The 18,019-nt window shown below is 41.9% G+C and overlaps 1 protein-coding gene across 28 annotated transcripts in view; it reads left to right on the top strand.

Annotated features, from left to right (window-relative positions):
• slc8a3 (solute carrier family 8 member 3) overlaps positions 1-18,019 on the top strand; it is a 485,451-nt gene that overhangs the window by 15,678 nt on the left and 451,754 nt on the right. The gene's annotated exons all lie outside the window — the stretch shown is intronic.

Raw genomic sequence — 18,019 nt, 5'->3', positions numbered from 1 at the left:
TGAGAGAACCAAAGGATCACACCATTGCTGTTATGAGAGTGAGCGTTGTCAAGGCATTGCTGTACAAGCAGTTTTCCTCTTTTTTATCATGAAAATTGTTTATATCAGAATTGTTTTTTTTTCTCTTTGCCTAATGATGAAAATGCTATGCAGGTGAATATGCAGCAATAGTTGAAAGCTTGTCTGTGGCATTATCAATTGGTCTCCAACAGTAAAATTTATCACAGGATTGTTTCCCCATTTTTCAACTTGTAGTCGAAGTCTATCTGAAATATAATTGAAGTTGTAAGGACACCAATAGTAAAGAACTAATTTTCATCATAAGATATTATTCGCACCACAGCATGAACTATTCATGACTTTTTGATTAAGGGAAAATAAGAAATCTGGGTAGATGCAATAGCCTATGGAACTAAAATATCTAAAAATCTTATTGCACAATCAGTTTCAGTTATATTTCATCTTAGCTTCTGCTTCAGTGCATCTCTCCATCTTATCTTCATATGCGAAAACCCAGATCAAGGCTGCACTGAATTTCTTAGAATTTAAGCCAGAAATACAGAAAATCGTCATGTTACCTTGATGTTTAACAAAGGAATTGAAAAGTGGCCATAAATGGAGAAATGGAAAGGTCCAACATCTTTGTAGTAAGCATTTTCATAGGCTTGTTGGCCATCAAGGGAAAGTGCAATAAGATACCTGTTTAGTGGAGAAATCTTCATTAAGGAAAGAGGTTTTCACAATGTTCTAGTCTAAAGGTTTCAATGTCATGTTCCTATAAGTGGGATCATTCAATGACATAACAGTGCCGATACTTTTCTTCAAGTGTAGAGGTACCCATGTCAAGGGATTACTGTACTAGTTTACCTTCAATATCTGGGCTGGAATCTTCCAGTTCTGTTAGGGCATTATTAATAATTTCTGCAAGTGGTTCTTTGCCTTCCCATGTTTATTTCATCTGCACTGCGGTCAGAGTGAATGTTTAAGTAGATGGGAGCAATTACTTTGCCTGAGTCAAGATTTAAGGGTTCCAGTGTGTGAGTTCACACATGACCAAGAAGTAAGGGCCAGTTGGTGATATGTAAATTAGAATCATCATAGCTCACAGATCCCCTTCATTTAAATTCTCTCTGAATCATTGTTCTAGGCGTGTCAGAGCCAGATGAGCCAGTTTCTGTAGTAAATGTGACTTTGTCTGCGAGAAAGCAAATGGTAAGTAAGGCAGCACTGAACAGTATTGTTATAAGCACAAATATTAAAAGTGAAATACAACAAAAGCAACATTTCTTCTTGGTGTTTGAGTCTGTCTTACTCTGAAAACAACAGCACATCCTGGATGTATTATCCATGATAATCTCTGAGATCTTCCTCAAGGTATTTTTATCTTTTCAGTACAACACATCCCCTCTCCACTCGTCAGGGTATAGGGATTCAGTGGTGGACCCGTGCTCTGGCAACTATAAGAGTTGCACTCATTCTGGGAGGGTAAGTCCTGCCGTGATGGGTTTGATGCTCTTTATGTGAACAGTTTTGTTTTCGGTCTTCTTTTCCCTCCCAGCCTCGATTACCACAGTCTTATTGCAGATAACCTGGTAATGATACAAGAAGCTTTCCATCTAGGATCGAAACTAGGGTCAGAATTATTCTTATAGAATTCCTTTTCTTGGATCCAGGCCCCAATTTGTGGTCTCCAAACTTTCTAGTTAGGTTCTTTTGCTTTCTCTTGAATTCCCATAAACACCCACAGTTCCTTGAGAGTTGTATCGGGTACAGGCAATAGTTGACTGCGTTAGCAATCAAGGGTGTACTTAGGTGAAACTGTATAGTTACAAATAAGGTGCAACATTCTTGTGTTCTCCTATTTGCACCATTGGTACTTTGCTAATGGACAGTTGCATTTCAGGAGCAAGTATAGCCTACTTTGTGTCTTGGGTAGACCAGTTTTGCTAGCTCTCCTTAATCTCTCAATTACTTTGCTCCACCATGTCATTCATTTGCAGCCGGGAGGAGTGCTGTACTCCACTTCTGTGCCTGTTGGGTCATACATAGCTTGAAAGCCTTTACCACTGAAGGAAGACTCTGTCGGCAAGTATGCAGGCAGGTATGCCAGTATGAGGAATATGGGGTTTTGGAGTGCTGTGACATTTGCAACCTTACTACAGGAAGTCATGGAGATTAACCACTTACGCACAGTACAAAGATCAATTATCACAATTACGTAATAAACATTAGACTTCCAATAAGGTGGGTTACCTTGGGGTGCCAGAAATGGCCTATATATTCATTGAGTATTTGGTTTTGTTTCTCTTGTATGAGGTGGTCTTGAGAATTCTCCTTTACTGTGGGGCAGATATTCTTTACAATTTGCAATGAGTCATTTACATCACTCAACATGTAAGGCCACCAGTAGAGCATGGCTAATTTTGCGTGAGTGGCTTGTTCACCACCATGATCACATGTGAATCCTTGGTGGGATTCTCACATCAGTGCTTCTGTCTGTCTGTCTGTCTTGTCTGTCTCTGTATGTCTGTCCATCTGTTTGTGTCCAGCACTTTTTTTTCTGCGTTCTTATTTTAGCTGTTAACACATTGATGCCTATTTGGCTGAGGGCATGGTGTGTACCTCCTGCACACAGTTCTGTTCTCTGCTCTGTGTTTGTGTGTGTACATCCACTGGGAGAATGGCTGGAAGGCTGGGGAGTGATGGGGTATCGCAGAGAAAGGGGCAGCACTTGTGCAGACCTGGAAATGCTTTGTACAATGTGTATTGGATTCTGATTTGAATCTCTGTAGCCCTAATTTATGAGTTAACTGAATTGGATTTCAGCCATTGGTCCATAATCTGTGAGATCAGTAATCTGATTAACCACCAACTGTATTTATGATATTCCTCTTTTCTGTGTACTGATTCCAAAACTGATAAAATGTGATTTGGATCAATTCTATTAATTTTCTAGTTTTCTGCATTGTATACTAACTGTTAGAGCAAGCTATAGCTGGAGGCAATTATTTATTTAAAAAAAAACAGCCCTTGACCTGTGTAGCTGATTCAGCAATAGAGCTAGTTGGAAAATTTGATCTTAAGTGGAGAAATCAGTTTATTTTCATGTCTGATAACTTGCTGCAGGAGGTGAACAGGTTGACTCAGAGGCTTTGGTTGATTTGATCATCATTTACAGGCTAAAAAAAGCCAAACATCATTTAGAGTACTCTTCACAGCTGCTATACCAATTGGACTCTGCTATGCGTTATAGGTTCTGACGTCAACAAAAAAGAAGACTTATTATGTGTTTGTAGTAGAAGACTTATTCTATCTTGAGACACGCCCCTTGGAAAATGCTTGTTATTTATTTGGAAAACCATGTCAATGTGCCTTTGGTACCGGCTTCCAGGATGTGAAGAATCAAAGTGGCCAAGGCAATTTGAGTTGGGTGTACTTTTCATCCAGTCCCTTTCTTTAAATATTGAATTTAACTTTCTTTTCACAATGCTCCCACCCATGGTCAGTAGCAGGTTGAAGATAAACTATTCCCGCATTTGCAAAGCATTTTCAAATTTTCTGCGTTGTGGTTTATTCAGCATTAGGTCAGATGGACGATCAAATCCATGATGCTTCCCTTTCAAATTTTTAATTTCTGTATTAGAGGTCAGAGGATAATTGGAGTTCAGTATTGTCAAGAAGCAGCACAAGCTGATTTTATGTGTATTGCTGCAGGACAAGGCACAAAAAAGGCTTCACAAATCTACCAATAAAAGCTGGTGGGGTATAGATTATCTGCTTTGCAGCAATTACTAGTTAGATTTTCTAACAATGGTCATGATAACATTTAATTTCTTCTCAACGTAACTCTTTGACAGTGTAGACTTTGAGGATTCTACTATAATGAGAGATCAAGACAGGGTTAATGGGAATTACATAAGCTGAAAGATCACTAACTCAGGAATATGGATTTACAGTGGGGGGGGGCTTTCAGACACTGGAAACATGAGGGGGGACAGCAGAAACTGCTTGAAATACTCAGCAGCTTGAGTGCATTTGATTCTTTCGCTATAGAACAATGGGCTGAAAGCAAAGGTCCTTTGTCAACCTGACCCTGAAAATCAGTTATCTTCCTGAACATCAAGATCTGTGAGACCTTGGTCAAAGTGCATCACCTTGCAGTGAGTGTAATTGTTGATAACAAAATTCATTGCCACTTTCAGTATGTCAAAGCACCCTTTGAGGAAAGGGTTATGAACATTAAACTCTCAAACCTAGTCAGCAGAGCAGCAGTAATTCCTGCATATGGTGGAGAAGTAGATAACTGCAAGGTGGACTTCTCCAGGCAGTGGAAGAGCAGTATGTTCCCTCTGCAAAATCTTCCAGCTTCAGCGGTGAATCAGTAATCCTAAAAACCCAAACTGCAGAACCCGAAAATCCGAAATAAAAACAGAAGATGCTCAATCTGTTCAAGTCAGGCAGCATGTGTGGAAAGAGATACAGTTTCAGGTTGAAGAACTTTTGTTAGAATTGGAGAAGAAAGAAAGCAAGGTGGTTTTACTTTGCAGAGAATGTCCTTGATCCTGAATATTTCTGGTATTTTCTGTTTTTTAGAACAAATATTTGGATTTGAATTGACTTTATTTCTTACGTCCTTCACATACATGAGGAGTAAAAATCTTTATGCTACGCCTCCACCTAAATGTGCAATGTGCAGTCATAGTAACTTATAATAAATCGAACAGTCAGTGTAATATAGAGTACACTCAAATCAGCATGAGTTCATAAGTCTGATGGCTTAGTGGAAGAAGCTGCCCCAGAGCCTGTTGGTCCTGGCTTTTATGCTGCAGTACCGCTTCCCAGATGGTAGCAGCTGGAATAGATTGTGGTTGGGATGATTTGGGTCCCCAATGATCCTTCGGACCCTTCTTACACACCTGTCCTTGTAAATGTCCTGAATCATGGGAAGTTCACAACTACAGATATGCTGGTCTGTCCGCACCACTCTCTGCAGAGTCCTGCAATTAAGGGACAAAGAGTACCCATACCAGCCAGTCAGGATGCTCTCAATTGTGCCCCTGTAGAAAGTTCTTAGGATTTGGGGGCCCATACCAAACTTCCTCAATCGTCTGATGTGAAAGAGGCACTGTTGTGTCTTTTTCACCACACGGCTGGTGTGTACAGACCATGTGAGGTCCTTGGTGATGTGGATGCTGAGGAACTTAAAGCTGTTCACCCTCTCAGCCCCAGATCCATTGATGTCCAATGGGTAGCCCGTCTCTGTTCTTCCTGAAATCTACAGCCAGCTCCAAAGCTACTGTGACAACTCTTTTGAAAAAACATCCCCAGCATCAAGGACTACGATTATTTTCATCCACTCTCAATTTGTCCACTTGCTCCATTCCAAGACCCCAAAGCAAGAACTCCACTCCAAACCTTGCCATAGCAAGTGGTTCCTTGGGGGTTAGAGATAAACCTCAAAGTTTTCTTAATGAAATATAACATCCTGTTAAGCAGGATCCCTCAGCTCAAGACCATTCAGACTGAGGGAGAAGAATATTGGGAAACACTGAGCATGTGGACTTCATGAGCAAGGAATATAGTTAGGACCGATGTGCACTGCCTCTTTCCAAGGGTTGGGAATTAGGAACTAGACTGTATAATTTAAGATGAGAGGAGAGAGGTTTATTAAGAACTTGAGGGGCAATGTTTTCACCCAGAGGGTGGTCAGTATATGAAATGAGCTGCTAGACAAATTGATTGAGGCAGGTACATTAAAGGCACTTGGAGAGGTACATGGATGGGAAAAGGTTAGAGTGTTGGAGGCCAAATGTGGGCGAGTGGAGCTGGTTTAGATGTGAATCTAGGTTAGTGTGGACCAGTTGAATGGATGGAATTGTTTCCAACCTCTCTGACAGAGTGGGAGAAGAATGCACTATTACAAGCAACTCACCAACCTATCTCCTCCCACCTCTGGCAGAGACTGCAGAATCTAAAGGGGGTGCTTCACTCACCACAGAGCATACAGGACGGGAAAGGTATAATGTCACCACTGACTCTAAAAGAAGAGTGAGCATTCTAGATCAATACCTTTGAATTCCATGTTCACCCTGGTCAAAACAGTCATTAATGGACACATGCATACATGTGCCTGTGTACAACCCTTGATTAATACAATGCATGTTAAAGGTCGTTAGGGTATTTGTAAATGTGAGAAAGTCTGCAGATACTGGAAATGGGGTATTATCACTGGCTGAACATTCTTCGGACAGATACACCTTTTCAGCTTCCTGCATCTATTAACTGATGTAATGTGTCCTTTATAAGGAGTATGATGTATTACCAATGGTGCTATAATGAAGCATGGAAAGAAAACGTTTTGTGAGCTTGGACAGGGTTCAGAGGAGGTTCACGAGAATGATTCCAGGAATGAAAGGGTTACCATATGAGGACTGATTGATGTTCTCTGGGCCTGAATTCCCTCGAATTCAGAAGAATGGGCGTGGGGGGGGGGTGGGATCTCATTGAAAGCTATTGAATATTGAAAGGCCTTGATAGAGTGGATGTGGAGAGAATGTTTCCTATGGTGGGTGAGTTCAGAACCAGTGGGCACAGTCTCAGAATACAGAGAAGTCCATTTAGAAAGGAGATGAGGAGGAATTTCTTTAGCCAGAGAGTGGTAAATCTGTGGAATTCATTGCCACAGGCGGCTGTGGAGACCAAGTCTTTGGGTATATTTAAGGCAGAGGTTGATACATTTGTGATTAGTCATGGCATGAAGGATTACAGTGAGAAGGCAAGAGATTGGGGATGAGAGGGGAAATGGATCAGTCATAACTAAAGGGCGGAGCAGACTTGGTGGGTCGAATGGCCCAATCCTGCTCCTATAGCTATCATCTCAATGAAGAACTGTGATTCTTTGCTGTTCTTCCTGGTGGCTGGCATTTAATGAATATGGTGGGACTGGCAGCTCATAGAGTCATCGGCTTTACCAATGGTCAGGACTGAACCCAGGATTCCACCAACTTTAACAGCCTGATTGCCTGAGAAAGAGATTTTGATGTGTTGCTCACTGATCGCCTTGGCAGGAGGGCTTGCTGGCGACTTGAAATGATCCAAAAGTAGATTTGACATTGTTTGCCAGTGAAGTATTTTTGTCTGGAACGCTGGTGTAAAGCTCACTGCCGCCACTGGACTGCTGTTCAGGAACCGTTTTTTTACAGGAGGTGTAAGTGGTAAGAATAGCTTTGATTGATGGCTACAGAAAACATTTCTCACCTGGGCATGCTGCAGGACGAGCCCCACCCTTCGTTCCAACGGCCCTTTTAAATGTCGCAGATCAGCTCCTCTGTGAATGTCTTCAATCGATTTAATTGACAGAGACCCTGTCTGGCCTGATCCCATTTCTGCTGATTGGTAAATATTTGGTACAGCATCAGCATGGGCCTGGGATAGAGTGAGGTTCTCATATTCGTTTCTCTCTTTGCTTCAGGTAATTGAAGCAGGAGAGCCGACACGTCCATTGAAACTCTGTCTCCGGCATTCATTTCCTGCTTGTTTGTGCAGCTGCAGTATTACACAGGACTAAAGGCGACTTCTGTGGCCGTAGATGATTGAACAATGTCAAATTTGGTTACGACGCTAAAAGTAATTGTTAAGCATTATTTCAGATTTCTAGCATCTGCAACATTTCTACTATAATCTGTGTTTGAAAAACTGAGTTGAGGTTTCACTTTTGTAAATGTCCCTGCACCTCTTTGTTTTTGGTCTCAAATGAAAATGAGTCTGATTGGGTAGTCAGTTTTTTCTGGATATCGGATTTCAACTGAAGTTTGAAATTTAAAATTAAGTTTGAAGTTTAAGTTTGGCTTCTTTTTAGTACATTACAGAATAGTCATTAATATGATATAAAGTCCTCTGCTTCATCAAATATTTGGGATGACAGCTGTAGTATATCCCAGCTGTTGTATCCAGATGTATGTTGTGAAGCATAATGTCGGGTGCCACAGTGTCTATCTCAGGTATTTTCTGAATGCAGAATGTTGGAGAAATAGTCCTCTGGAGTTCTGAAGGAATGGGGAAAATAACTTAATGCTTGAAAAAGACATTGTGTTAGAAGTGACTGTATTATGCAACGCTACCTCAATGAAAATTAACTCACAAATTAAAATCGGGGACTCATTCTGTGCATGTTTTTCATTCTGAGTTACTTCGTGACTCGGCCAGGTAACGTACCCCAGTCCCTGGAGGTGTGTGGTCCTATCCAATAGTGGTCCTCCTGGGTCATCCACAATGGAGTAGGCCACAGGCTAATGTTGAGGTAGCAAGTTTTCACATTGCCACATAAAGGGAAGATACTTTGCCACTAAAGGGTTTCTTAGGATGGTGGTGAACATTGGTAGCTCAGGTTGAGGCATTTGATGTTGTGGTGTTCGTCGAGCTTAGCACCTAGCTTGCAGACATTACATCACCAGTCGAGGTGACATCAGTGTGGTCATCATTGTAAGTGTGTAATAGAGCAATGAACTCACTCATGGGCAAAGTTCCACAGTGAGGTAAATGACTGGACAATTTGCTTTAATAGGGTTGTGGGGTAAATGTTAGTTTGTGCACAAGAGAAATCTCTTACCTTGGGCAGAGGCATAGAATATTTTTTTTTATTTTATATATCTACCACTGAGAATGGGAAGGGGTCAGGGAGAGGGGAATTATGGTTGGGAAAAGGGGAAAGGGGAGGGGAGGGAGCGGGAAGCATCAGAGAGACATTCTGTAATGCTCTATTCTTTAGAATCAAATGCCCTTGCCAAGTTTCTCAGGGCTGGGTATATTTGCACCCCCCCACCCTTGGCACTCTTTCTCTGTCGTCTGTCGAACACCCCTGCTGCGGCATTCCCATTCCCACATCCTCTGCTCCAGCCAGATTTACAAACTTGCTCCCTGCTCCACATTGACCTCTTGTGGAGACCATTGCCTGCTCCTTAATTACACTGTAGGTGGGATGGGTTCCTGCCACAGAGTTTTGACCTGAAACTTTGACAGATCTTTTCCCCTCACAAAAGCAACTTGAGCTGCTGAGTTCATCCAGCAGACTGTTTGTCACTCCAAATTCCAATGTGTGTGTATATATATATCTTCTTTGGTTGTCCATTGGAATCCGATGACGACGTCCACTCCTTTAACGTTGAGATCTTTGATGACTATATAGTCCTATGCTGGACCCACAAGTTCTATTGCAGTTGGGACATGTATATGTGGTAGTGATGGCAATGATGGCTGCATTTTTCCTGGCTCTTTTCTGCTGCCTTCTGGTTGTTCTTTCCATCTCCAGAATATGAACCCCATCCCTACACAGTTGTCGCCAAGTGTTACAGTCAGCAGCAACATCCTCCAGGTCCTCAGGTCTGATCTTGCATTTCCTTAAAGCATTTTTCATCTGATCCTTATTACACTTCTTCGGCCTTATAGACAGAAACACACACACACACCCTCTCCCCCCGCCCCCCCCCCCAATCCTAACCAACAATGCACCAATGTGTCTTCAGGAAATTCCTGATATTGGTTGTGTTTTAAACTTTCACTTGTTTGAATGTTAACTAATTGTCTCACTTGAAGTGTTGTTCAGATTTATCTGTTCTATTTTTTCTTGCTGAGGTAAGAACTTCATGAAGACTTCTCTCACTTCCTGTCCTCTCAGTCTGAGGAGGTTTGGTGACCAAAGGAGTGGGGAGACTGAAGGAGGCAGTTAGCTGAAGAGGAGATGCAATTGACGGAGGAGATCTGGGTGCTGGGGAAGGGAAGAAGGTAGCCATTTGATAGTAATTATGTGTCTGCATTCAAGATGAATATATAGACACACAACCATACCTTACTCTGCACTGTTAAACGTGTGTGTGTGTGTATATATATGTATGTATGTATGTGTGTGTTTGTACATGTGTACGTACTATAGAACTTGGCCTCCAGTTGTTTTGCACTCATAAGTTTATATAATTTGAGTTATTACACTCTGGACCGTTATGAAGATTACTATAAGTCATGCTCTCTGGACAGTTTTGCCAGTTGCCTGTGGTTGTTGTCCCCCAACCTATCGTGCCTATTGACCACTTCCTTGAGGATGATACGTAGATTATTTCAGCAGGCTTAACATAAATCCCACAGAAATATCTAGACAGCTGGTTAATCCTTGACCCTATTCTGACATTCAAGAACTAGTGAAAATACATCAAAAAGATAAATACTATAAAAGTAAAAATGGAGAATTATAAATATTGTAATATAAATAAATATGTTAGTTGGAAAAAAACCTAAATTACCTGTAATTTACTACTTTTACTTGTTTAATTCCTCTGCATTGAAGAGGATGGAATTGCACCTGGTCAGGCTGACAGCTTTTTGATGGGTTGATTTCCTGGTTTAACTACTGGGAATTCATGGAACTGATTATTAAAAAAAATATATATATATATATAGATTTATAACAACCTCAGGTGAAGAAGAGTTTGGATTTTATTTTTTACTTCAGGGTGATATTGCCTAGTTTGAAGGAGACTTTAAACATTCATTCTGTTTCTCCCTCCTCATCTGGTCTCTGAACTGAATATCTAAACATTTATTTTGGAAACTTGCTTTTTTTAAACTAAAATGTTTGCAGCAGCTGTGGAAAGGGAACTGTTTCAGGTCTGCTGTTCTTCGGTAGCAGAGAAGGTGGGGGATTGATGAGTTGAAGAAAGGAAAGGGTGAATGTGAACTGCCATTGACATTTATTTCACAGAGTGTTGGCAGCAGTTTTTATTTCCGTTTCACATTTCCAACTTTTGCAAACTTTGAATTCACCAGTATAGTTTTACAAGTTGTATTGTGCTCAATAAAGTGATAATCAAGGCATCTTTTATGCTTCAAGCTAGCCATTGCTGGTTATAACTTATTATTAGCCATTCTGGAGGAGATGGATTTAGCTACAGGAATAGTCTGGGGCTGCTTTCATAGATGGCTGAGGGTTGACCTTACAGAGGTTTCTAAAATAATGAGGGACATAGATTTTTTCCAAAATTGGGTGAGTCTAAAACTTGAAGACATAGACCTAGAGTTAGAGGAAAGATGTAAAGGTGATTAAAGGTGTTTTTCTCACACAGGGTGGTTGGTATAGGCGACAAATAGTTGGAGATGCTAGAGGCAATTGGACAAGTACATGGATAAAACAACGTTGATTAGCACAGTTAGCTCCCTTGGTTGTCATGGTAATTTCCACAATGTATAGTATGACTGTAAAACCTGTCTCCACCTTTAAGCAGGGAGGAGATAGGGAAATTATTTTCTCATAATGGAACTACTTTCCAGGCTCCTGAGCCTATGAATACGGTTGCAACAATGCTTGAATATAACGAGGGTGTCCTAACAGACGCACAGGAAACTTGCACACTGTTCCTCTCCAAAATATGGGTAGGAAAATTACCCCCTGAACCCCTAAGATTGCTCAGTTCTTCCTCTTTCTTCGGTAGTTTGCCCAGTTCTGCATACATTCTGTTCCTTCTCCATTCGTGCCACCTTTAGAAGAGAGTGTTAATTAGGAGACACCTTTCAGATTAAGACCCAGTCAGGCTAAAAACTCTAGTGGCACAACACTTGGCTCTGTGGTGTGTATTATTTGGGCACAGAGGGTACAGTTTCACTTCCAGGTTGGAGTACATGGGCACACCTCTTACTGCCATAAATTATGTTAGCCCTTTGGTAACTTGCTTTATTAATTTCACATCAATAGTAAACTAATTTCCATTACTCTCTGCCCTACCCCAGGCTGCAGTACTTTCAAAAATATAGTGTTAAGTAATAAATAAATAATTCAATCATCTTCTATGATTGCCATTTCCATTTGTCATCCATGATTACATACAGTGCCAAGAGACAGGAAAAGCTTTTGTTTGTGTGTCATTGAGACAGATCATTCTGCACGTAAGTACAGTGGATTCCGGTTCATGGGTTAATTTGGGCCATTGGTTAATCAGGGCTGCCACTCTTTTAGAACAACTGTTAAAGAACAAGAACTAATTGAGAAAATAGCTGGGATTCCCTTCATTTATTTGGGACACACTGCTGCTTAATTGGGACAGGAGACTGTTGCCGAACAGTTCCTACCTAGTGTCAGTCGTGAACACTTGTGTGACTGTTAGACACTATACCTTGCTTAGATAGTTTTTAAATACAATCAGTTGCATGTATTTGTGTTCAAAGTGTGGTGATTTTTGTCACTGATAGTTGACGAGAAGTAAGCAGTAGGACAAACCAGAATCAGTTCATTCACTGCGGTTTCGATCATCCCAGCTTGGAGATGCCAGAGATAACTGGGAGTGCAAATGCAATGATTTCACTACTTCCACACGTTAGGAACTACAAAGAATTAGTATGGACAATTATTTTGAATGTTGCAATGAAAATGAAGATTTAGAGGATGCAATCTTCGTAAGTATTGTATAAAGATAGTCCAATATCTCAACTAGGTGTCTGCACTAATTTTGTTCATTTCCAGTCAACCAAATGAACATGGCAGCGTACACTCAATATATTCCTGTCAGTAACTGTTAGGAACTAATACACAGTTTTATAGTACAGTAATAGTATTGGTAGTGTTCTAATTTGTTCTGTATTTTATTTAAATGCATAATGTGTTATTCCATTAAACAATAGCTTTTTTTGTACCTTTTTTAGCTATTTCTTTGAAATTTAAGCTAATTGGGACAGCCACTTAATTGGGCCAAAATGTACTGTCTTGATGTGTCCCATTTAACTATACGTCGAAGTAGTATAAAAGGGGGATAAAAACAAGGCAGAATATAGTGTTACACTCACAGTGTTAAATTCAAGAAGACGGCATACATCATTAAGGACCCCTCCCCCCCATCACCCTGGACATGCCTTCTTGTTACTACCATCAGAGAGCAAGTACAGGAGCCTGAAGATTACTGAGCAGCTTCTTCCCCTCTGCCATGAAATTTCTGAACCTAACCTCACTATGTTTGATTGCTTTTTGTACTACTTATCTAATTATTTAATATCCTGTTTATATCTAATTACAATTTATAGTATACTTTATGTATTGCAGTGTACTACTGCTGCAGAACAGCAGATTTCATGACGAGTCAGTGATAATGAGCCAGATTCCTGTCAGTTTAGGTAGACCAGTGAAGTGCAAGGCCACAACAAGGTAGGATAAGAGATCCAGAGCTTATCTTTATCATGAGCCGAAAGGCCCTATTCTGCTCCTATGTTTTATAGTCTTATGGTACAAGAAGCCCGTTCAGACTCACCTGACCTGCTGAAGGGTCTCGGCCCAAAACATGGACTGTACTCTTTTCCGTAGATGCTGCCTGGCCTGCTGAGTTCCTCCAGCATTTTGTGTGTGTTGCTTTGATTTCCAGTATCTGCAGATCTTCTCTTGTTTGAGTCTGGTGGAAAGTGCTTGCAAGTTTTTGTATCTTCTCCCTGATGGAAGTTGTGAAAAGGGAATGACCTGCATGGGATAGATCTTGGGGGAGGGGGTGGTGGCTGCTTTTTGTGACCGACCAGGCTACATTCACAACCCTCTGTAATTTCATGCAGTCTTTGGCAGAGCAGTTGCCATGTCAAGCTGTGATACACCTGGATAGGATGTGATGCACCATCAATAACTCTCTGAGACGTGGGTTAAGGTAGGCTTTTATTGGCTGGAAGAAAGCACAAGCAGCAAATGACCATCACACAACATCCTGGAGACTGAGGAAGGGTCTGTGGCACCAATCGCCTTTATACCGGGGTCAGTGGGAGGGGCCACAGGAACAGTCAGCAAGGGGTGTGTCCAGACAGGTATATGTAGTTCACCACAGGATACTATTCTTTTTTCACAGGTCTCAAGTGCAGCCTTTGGAAATAAGCAGAACCTAATAAGCCCAAAAATATAGGTGGTACAAATTCAGAACTATCTATTAGCTACTTTCTACTTGAGTTCTGCAGTAGTCTTACTTTTCCAATGGAGTGGCCTAGGCTAGAAGCCTGTGAGCTCGACTTTTGCTGGAATGACAGTTAAAGGCAGCAAGAACAGGCTGAAATAAGATATAGGCTTCATTCCTTTGGGCAAAACATAACAGAAGCAGTGTAGTTGAAGGCTTGAGGATTACAAATCTCTTCTAAACTTAGCCAGGTGTTTGCAATGTTGGGTATTATAAATACTTAATTCTGAATTTCAGATATTTAATTTGGCATTTAGTGGCAGAACCTCAGGGACTTTCAGAGCCAGGCTGTCACAAGCAACAGGCAGGTAGACAACTCCTAATCTCCATTCATGTGATGGAGGCAGTATCATATTTATGCGAGTACCAGTGACATTGGGATGCATTTGATGACTGTTTGAAGTGAATGTCACATTGCTGCCGAAATTAGAATCAGCACCAAAGTGTGTGTGTGTGTGTGTGTGTGTGTGTGTGTGTGTGTGTGTGTGTGTGTGTGTTTTCAAGAGACTACAGGTGCTAGAATCTGGAGCATCAATCTGGTGGAGGAACTCAGTAACTCAGTGGGTCAAGCAGCATCTGTGGTGAAGAATTGTGGATGTTTTGGATCAAAGCCTTGAATCAGATACTTTTACTTTATTTATTTACTGCCTGTTATGCTGCCAGCATTGAGAGCAGCAATGAAAGTCCTCCATCTTTGTCTGTCCTTGACCCCAGAGTCCTCATTGCTGTCTCTACAGTATGGCTTCAAATTGTCTTTGGTCTCCTGCGTTTCCTTCTCCCTTCAGGGGTCTAATGAGGTGCTGCCTTGATGATGGAGTTGCCCCCTTCTCATCACATGCTAATCCACCAATCCATCCCCATTGTTTTCTCATGGTGATTGCAGTCATGTCCTCTCGATGACACTGAAGGAGCAGGGCATTTCTGGAGATCATTCTTGGTTAGAGAAAAATGGAGGCTGGTGGTGTGGAGTGACAGCAACTTGGCAAGGTCACTCTCTGTCATGCGGTAGCATTCCAACCCGTGCAAGAGTGTGGACAAGACACAGCTCTGGCACAGCTTCACCTCGGTGTGGGTGCATCAGGACTCACTGCATCATAAAGAGAGGATGTGAGAGTCACAGGGTTCTCTAGATGGCTTTCTGTTGCGCGCGCGCGCGTGTGTGTGTGTGTGTGTGTGTGTGTGTGTGTGTGCGCGCGCGTGCGTGTATGTGTGTGCGTGTTTATCGTGTGATAACAATGTCTTCGCATGTTGCTGTTTATTGATTGGTAGAGGGAGTTGTCCTGTATACATCATACTAAGTAATTACTCTTGTCTTTTAAATTAAGTTAGCAATTGTAATAGGGGTAGGGAAAGAACAAATGAGTTCACATGTAATTTGTCACATCCAAGTCACTGGGCACTCCCGATAGGGTGAAGTGACTAATCTCACAGTCCTCATGAATAACTGAACGTGAAATTCATTGTCCTTGGCCTGTTTGAGGACAGTTTTCATTCAGCTTCAACAGGAGCTTGTCTAGACTGTAGCTGGGGTTCAGTCATTTCATAGATGTTTGTGTGGCCATGTTACCTGGCTCCTTGTGTGCTTGACCTTCTCGATCCTGGAGAGAATCCCATCATTCCTGCCTGTGGCCATCAAACTTTACAACTCCTCCCTTGGGGTGTCAGACACCCTGAGCCAATAGGCTGGTCCTGGACTTATTTCCACTTGGCATAATTTACTTACTATTATTATTTAATTTTTTATGGTTTTACATTGCTATATTTCTACACTATTCTTGGTTGGTGTGACTGTAACGAAACCCAATTTCCCTCGGGATCAATAAAGTATGTCTGTCTGTCTCCCCTTCACTGTGCCCCACTGACAGGTTGGATCTGTGGTTACCATACCTCATCGGCTGGGGAATCACTTTCACAGTTGGGACCTACAGGTTAAACCAGGCATATGTAGGGAAACTCCAGTCCTGAAAGCACTACCTCCACCAGGGGTCACTAGGGCTCAAGTACTTTGAGGCTGTTACCACACGACAGGGTGAGGATGACTGGAGTGAACTATCCCCTCCCTGCTTCCCCCAAAACAGAATACCAAAGTCAGTGGAGATGGACGAGTTGCCCCAACAGTCTTTCCCCTTGCTGTTGCAGGGGGCCAGTATTGATTGTACGCTGTCTGCAGCGTGGGCTGGAGTCCTCTTACAAACCCGGCAATCCGACACAATGGTCTTGTTTTCATATCCTTACGCCATCCACAGGAACGTGTTATAGGACCTGCCACTGCAGCTCAGCTTCATCACCACTGCTGTCGGCGCCCACACTTCGCCATTCTGCAGTGTAGGGAGACACATGCTTACTCCCTTTTGGTTAATCATTAGACATGTCATTCCCAGTTCCCCTGGTAACACTACCCACAGACTATTCCCTGGTCCACTCGCCACAGTCTCGCCCTGTTCCACTGGCCCCTACGATCGCTGCACCCAAACCTTCCCCAGTTCTTCCAAATCCACCTCCTCGTGCTTCGGAGGGTCTGACACTGCGAAATTCTGGGACACTTGGCACCCACCCAGTCTCGACGGCTGGGAGTTTAGGTGGTCCACTGCTTGCTGCAGCACACCCAAGAAAGGGTCAAAAGCTTAATTTGCTGCTTCAGCAGCCAATTCATGCATTCGTGTGTTGGATCAGCCCCATTGCCTGCAGCTAGTATGGGATGTGAAACATCCACAAAACAGCAGATTCTGGGCCCAGTCCTGGACCTTTGCTCCCACAAAATGTGAGCCATTGTCTGATTGAATCTTCCAGGAGATCCCTTACATGGATGACAAATGCTGTAACCCATTTATTGTGTTTTTCTAGTCAGCATGGTCAGTCACATGGCCCTGCCACCAGTTCTCCCGAATATGGTCAGCATTTAGCCTTGAGTGAGTCGCAGACCAGCTCAAAGAACCTTGTAACTTCTGCAAATTTGTATCTACTGTTTTTTTTCTTTATGACAGGGCGTCTTCATCTTGTGTATTTAATCATGTTAACTAAAACAGAGTAAAGATTTGCTGATGAGGTATTAAAATAGATAGCAATACATAACAATGTCATTCTCAATGGTAATTCATCACCTTAAACACTTTAAGATGTTTCTGTTTAAAACTTGCAAAGCAAGTACAATTATTTACATTAAGCTATTTTTAAATATTCTAAAGTGCTGAGCAGGATGGGTAATTTGCATAATCATCGCAAGCGTTTTGACATGTACTTCTGATGGATGAATTTAATGACATGGCTGTCTATTGAGTTAACTCAATGCTGCAGCTATTTTTAGTTGTTTCAGCAACAGAACAGTCTCCTAATGACCCGATGTCCCATCATCCCTTGCTTGACACATCAAATTCTGTGAATAATCTAACCAAGACTGTCTCATTGTTGAAATATTGCACTCAGAAAAAGACTCCTTGCGTCACAACTGGAACAAGAGACTAAAATACTTATTCTCGAGTTAGTGTAAATATCTAGCAAAATCCTGAGGAATGTTTAAGTATTTCTTATATGCTGTTTCATTGAATTAGTGTACCAAATGTTAGAAATTCTGTCTTTTCTTATGCATTCGTGAATTGTGAAAGGGTGAATTGTGAAATTGTGAAAGGATAGTAAGCATTATTTGAGATATCATAATTGGCTTTAGAACCTGGTCAAAGAGAAAATGACCTGAGATTGTTATAATCTTGAGCACAATCCTGTGTTTCCTGCTGCAGGGCGCAGTTCCTGTGGAATGTTCATAATCTGAGCAGTACGCAAGTTGAAAATGTAGCCCTGCACCGAGCTCCCACAAAGCAAAAGATACCGGAGGCCCTGTAGCAGCTAGCAAATCCACTCTGCCAGTCTCCCAAATGCGCATTTGTATGTATGGGTTGTACATAAGCAGGAGAGGTCCTGTATACTGCCCCTTGTTTCCTGCTAATTTGTCACATATTTCATGCTACCCTGTCCTATGTTTCTGCTGCACAAAAGCACAAGAAAGTAGGTACAGGAGTACTCACCAAGTCCCTCGAGCTTGCCCCTCTATTCAATATGATGATGAC

This window comes from Hypanus sabinus, chromosome 2 (genome assembly GCF_030144855.1).
Source record: "Hypanus sabinus isolate sHypSab1 chromosome 2, sHypSab1.hap1, whole genome shotgun sequence".
Classification (NCBI taxonomy): domain Eukaryota; kingdom Metazoa; phylum Chordata; class Chondrichthyes; order Myliobatiformes; family Dasyatidae; genus Hypanus; species Hypanus sabinus.
This window is presented reverse-complemented; position numbering and strand designations above follow the sequence as displayed.